A 6000-nucleotide genomic window follows, 5' to 3' on the forward strand; every position below is an offset into this window, starting at 1 on the left:
ATGATTGTTTTACTTAATTAGTGTCCTTGGTAAATTTAGCAATAATTTCTGGAAGTGGAATCCTGTATACATAGATTCTAGATCCTTTTTAAGCCAAAGGTGCCCACCTATCAATTCCCCAACCTCTTTTGAGGGCATTTCGGCTTACGATACCTCTTAGTAAATTGGTCACTAGCTTGCATTTTTTGTTGTGTAATCCATTATAGTGACCTCTCTCAGAGTATATTCTATCCCACCTGGGGACTGGCAACTCTAGTGGACATGCACAATTTGGTTTGTGTGTGATTACTGCTGTTGAATATGGGGTACTTGCCTCCCAAACATGTTCACAGTGAAGTTCATGGAACTGTCTTTTCAAAATATTGTCATTATGGGAACAAAGTCTGCACCGGTGGAATAAAGTGCGGAGGGTTGTGACCTCAAAAGTATGAGCTAGCTCATCACTGAAATTTGTTCACAGTACTTCAGGGGAAAACCCTGTAGTCTTATAAGGAAGTTAATGAACAGGGATTAGATAAGACTTGATCCTGCAGGGCCTGTAAAACTGAATTATTTCGACAGACCTACAACACCGAAGTGGAAGAAGACCGCCACTTTATACTTTATATTGCTGAGCATCTATTACGAAGAATTGTAACTAGCAGTCATTTTGTATAAAAATAGGTGTTGGAGCTCATCCAGGAGTTGTTATGCAGCTACACCTACTATTCAATGGACAAGGAGGTGGAACTCTCAGAAGGAGGAGGAGGAACTCTCAGAAGGAGGAGGTGAAACTCTCAGAAGGAGGAGGTGGAACTCTCAGAAAGGTTCAGGAGCTGCACTCCTGGGAGCTCCCACTGAATCTGAGGCCTGATTGTAACCATCATAGGATCACTGTCAGAAACAGAAAGAATGGGCTGCTGGTTGAAGGAAGTTGTCATCCCGCCTTTATAAAACATTTTGGAGCAGCACAATGAATGCGGTTTTAATTAAGCTTTATTGTTTTAAATTGTAACCTAAAACTGTTGTTTTAAAAACTGATTCTGTTTTAGACTTTGGTTCAGGGTGGGGGGGGGGCCTTACTGATCTGGTGCTTACCAGTGAAAAATAGTTTTGAAGTTCAGGGCTGGGTTTGAATGCATGGCGTGGAAATGAGCCTAGAGAGAGTTTGACTGGGGAAATCCATCAACCTCTGTTTGTCATGCAGCCCCTGCCCTGCTTCCAGCAGAAGCAAAAGGAAAGGAGAAGGATACGTGATAGGATAGGTGGGACCAGCCGTGACTGGTGGTGTCTGCTGTACATTTGTCAGTGCAAGGGCACGCTGCGCAATATCCAACTTAAATATGCAAAGAGTGATGGTTCCTGGGAGGTAATATCTATTGAACCTTCACCTAATGTGACCCTCAGAGAATCATGCTGGTCAATAATCATCTTGCATGACATTGATTTAAATAAAAACCACTCCCAAGAATCACTTTACAGATCATTCTCTTTTTCCTATTTTATTGACAACTGCTTCACACAGATTTTGAAAACTCAGACACCTAGTGTGTTTCCATACCTGTCATTGTTTCCATAACAATGACTCCCATAAGGATAAGAGAAGAAGAAGAAGAATTGCAGATTTATACCCCGGCCTTCTCCCTGAATCAGAGACTCAGAGCGGCTTACAATCTCCCATATCTTCTCCCCCCACAACAAACACCCTGTGAGGTGGGTGCGGCTGAGAGGGCTCTCACAGCAGCTGCCCTTTCGAGGACAACCTCTGTCAGAGCTATGGCTAACACAAGGCCATTCCAGCAGGTGCAAGTGGAGGAGTGGGGAATCAAACCCGGTTCTCCCAGATAAGGGTCCGAACACTTAACCACTACACCAAAGGTGCATATGTCTGAAATAACCTCAGTAACACAGACTTAAAAACCAACTAGTAAGATCTGTTAAAATCTTTAAATGTCAACTGGCTAATTGATTTGCTCACTTTTAATAAAACTGGTCTCTGAGCAACACTTGGCTGCAAATGACCATGAGAGAGGAGGACTCCTTTAGTGTTGCATGTGTGTAAAATACTGCCAATTACGTTGTAATATACTGCTGGAATGCACTAAAAAACCCAGACTGATTTCCCACTCGCCTTACGCCACTCTCACGGTGCTCTTCTCAGCGGGGCTTCCATCCAATTTCATACTATCTACCCTGGGGCTGCAACTAGCTTCAGCTTTTTTGTGCAGCAAACAGAAACCTCTAAAAACCAGTTTCTGTTTGCCGCACGAAAAAGGCAAAGCTAGCTGCAGCCCCGGGACAGATAGTGTGAAATCGGACGGAAGCCCTGCTGAGAAGAGGAGTGTGAGAGCGACGTAAGGCAAGTGGGAAATCAGACTCTATGAACAGGCTTGAGCAGTTCACAAATGGTGAAACTGACTGATGAAAAACTAGTTCCCAGCTTATGACTAGCAAACAAACCCTCAGCCGAACCAGAAGGTGGTTAAAAGGCAAAAATAAGTATAATGATTTATCAGGAATTGATACAAGATAATCAGGAACTCCTGATAAAAAGGGATTGTCAAACTGAATGCTAGCATGGTTGAATGGCCTTCTGCCTTAGTGTAGTTTTTGAAGCCAAGCTACCTAACTGACTTGTGTCTGAGGAAGCAGGCATGGTCATGTAAGCTCATGCCTTGAATAAACTTTTGTTGGTCTTAAAAGTGCCACTGGACTCCAACTTTGTTCTGACTGACGGAGAACTAACTAACTGGGATCCAGTGTTGTGAAGTGGTTAAAACGCAGGACTAGGATCTGGAAGACCCAGGTTTGAATCCCTACTCAGTCATGGAAGACTGCTGGGTGACCATTGGTGAGTCATACCCAGGGCTTTTTTTGAGCAGGAACACACAGGAACACAGTTCCTGTTGGCTTGGTATCAGGGGGTGTGGCCTAATATGCAAATTAGCTCCAGCTAGGTTTTTTCTACTAAAAAAAAGTCCTGGTCATACCTACCTAGTCTAACATACCTCACAAGGTTGTTGTGAGGATAAAATGGAGGAGAGGCAAACAATGTAAGCTGCTTTGGGCCCTTACTAGGGAGAAAGGCAGAGTATGAATCAAATAGATAACACAGCTTTCACTCTAACACAAATTTGAGCCCAGTGACACCTTAGAGCCAAACAAAACGTACCCTGGAAATGGTACCTGGCAAAGTGTGCTTTGACTCCCTGGGACATTTTTGTTGGGATCTAAGGTGACAAAGCCCTCAAAATGGCCTCAAATTTTGTTCTGCTACTACAGTCTAACATAGCCACCTGAAACTTCAACAAAGGTTGGCTTTGCATATATGTTTCAAGCTTATTTGTTTGTTTTAATACTAAAGTCATCTCTGAGTTGAAAGAAATCAGTGATATCATGTATTCTGTTCCCAACTGAAAAGCAAAGTATCCCTATCAGTGAGGAAACCATAGCAATAATGTCTCTCCATTTGAGCAATATCTCTTCATATACAGTGCTAGAGAGTGCTCACTCTACCCAGAGAAAATCAGCCCAAAATGTGTGCGAGGTAAGTTGTTCCTCAAATATTCTTTTCCTACTCCACCATATCCTCTTTTTTAAAAAAGGTAAAGATTTACTTCCACAAGTAATAAAACATTTATCCTTAAAGAGAACTACTTCATTGTCCCAGGATCTTCCCAATAATGAGAACTTCTGGGAATTTTTAAAAAATCTTTCCATTTGAGAAGATCCATTTTTAAAGCTATGAGGATAACAGAAGAGCTTGTGTACGACACCATACAGACCAACAGACTAGCTCCTGAAGTATTTTTCTGCTCCAGAGACCTCTGGCTAATGAAGTGTTCAGTTTGCTTTAGTAATTTGTTAAGAAAATCTGTGGTTCTTTTTCTGGTTTTGATGACTAAGTAGTGAATATCTGGAAGAAGACAGTCCATTTATATATTCATGGGAAATGTTTGCTTTAGCTGTCCTATATTAGAAAGGTTTTGAATCAGCCCTTCAAAAAGAAACTGCTTTTATCCTAGCCAACATTAATAGCTGTAGAACCCCAAAAAGGTGACTATATTTGCCTCTTTTGGAAACCATACTGGGTTTTTTAACACCCAGAGGGTGGGCTATTTTAATGGTCAGATGATGGTACATGTACTGCACAAATAATTTTTTTGCTGCACAAATAAATTTTTGAACTTGCTTCATTCCTTTGTTTTAAAACCTGAAGAACACCCATGACTATTAAATGTTCAATTCAAGGACAGGGGTCTCCAACCTTTTTAAGCTTACAGGCACATTTAGAATTTTGACACAGCATGGTGGGTCAGTCACAAAATGGAGGTGGAGTCAGCCACAAAATGGTCGTCACAGCTTAACTTCAGTAACACCATGTAATCCTTGTGCTGTGGTGGCAAAGGCAACATTTAAAACAATGAAATCTCCAGTAGTCAGTCAGAAGTCCCGCTGGACAAAAATTCTACCACCCACCCACTTCCTTAAAACACTTGATGGGTGACAGAAAAGGTTCTGGTGGGTGGATACCATGTTGGGGACCCTGACCCAAACAATAACAATAGCTGAAAGCATTTGCTTTCTCCCTAGCATTGCTAGCTTTTCCAACTGACCTTTGCAGCTTCTAAGATGAACCTCTTAGAAGCTGATCTTTAAAAAAAATTGGTACCGGCTGATACCTACAAAACAAACTGCTTTTAAAAGTTTTGAGAGCTGGCATAGTTAGGATGGACAACTAGGGTTGCCAATCCCCAGGTGGGGGCAGGGGATCCCCTGGTTTGGAGGCCCTCCCCCCACTTCAGGGTCATCAGAAAGCTGGAGGAGGGGAGGAAAATGCCTGCTGGGCACTCCATTATTCCCTATGAAGACCGAGTCCCATAGGGAATAATGGAGAATTGATCCGCAGGTATCTGGGGCTCTGGGGGGCTGTTTTTTGAGGTAGAGGCACCAAATTTGCAGCATAGCATCCAGTACCTCTCCTCAAAAATTCTCCAAGTTTCAAAAAAAATTGAACAAAGGGGTCCAATTCTATGAGCCCCAAAAGAAGGTGCCCCTATCCTTCATTATTTCCAGTGGAGGGAAGGCATTTAAAAGATGTGTGGTCCCTTTAAATGTGACGGCCAGAACTCCCTTTGGAGTTCAATTATGCTTGTCACAACCTTTCTCATGGCTCCACCCCCAATGTCTCCGAGCTCCACCCCCAAAGTCCCCAGATATTTCTTTCATTGGACTTGGCAATCCTATGGACAACTGATCCATCTTTATTCATTAAGTCTTCAGTGGATAATGTTATCAGTACTAAAAGGGTGCTTCAGAATTAGAGGAGGCTGACTAATCTGCATTCCAGCCCCCGATTTCAGAACTATGTAGCCTTATGCGACATCTCCTTCAGGACTATGCCTGTGATACACAGCACTGTTCCCTGGAATTCAACTCCACCGAGACACTGAGATTTATGTCTGAGTAAAAATGGTTCACTAGAAACTTACAGTCTTTAATTGGGAATCAGCAAAATAGAACCTGAGTAGATTTCTTTTAAGGATTACAACCCTAAGTATATTTCTCCCCAATGTTTGTCAACATCTATGGAGGGGAAAGTCCTGTGCTTTTAACAGAAGTTTCATCCATTTAAAATTTTAGGCTGTAACAACCCGTGAGTACACATCATTGTGTACAAAATGAGAGTCCATTAGACATTTAACAGGCTCCAAACGGGAACAAATTCCATCTTATGAGCCTGGTATCTGTTCCATGTTGTTTCTTCTCACAGATTAGATGTCTTAATTGGCTGCTACACCGTGTTCTCTGTACAAAACAATGGTGGGGGATGAGTTACATAACTGGCCTTAATGAACTCATTTAGGGAAAGTGAAAACATTGTGGGCATTGGGGGTATGCGTGAGACAGAAAGCCCTAAAACAACCAGGGCTTTTTTGTCACAGGAACACAGCTCCAGCTGGCCTAGCATCAGGGAGTGTGGCCTAATATGCAAATGAGTTCTTGCACGAAACAATAGTG

The sequence above is a fragment of the Heteronotia binoei genome, chromosome 7, assembly GCF_032191835.1.
Source record: "Heteronotia binoei isolate CCM8104 ecotype False Entrance Well chromosome 7, APGP_CSIRO_Hbin_v1, whole genome shotgun sequence".
Lineage (NCBI taxonomy): Eukaryota > Metazoa > Chordata > Lepidosauria > Squamata > Gekkonidae > Heteronotia > Heteronotia binoei.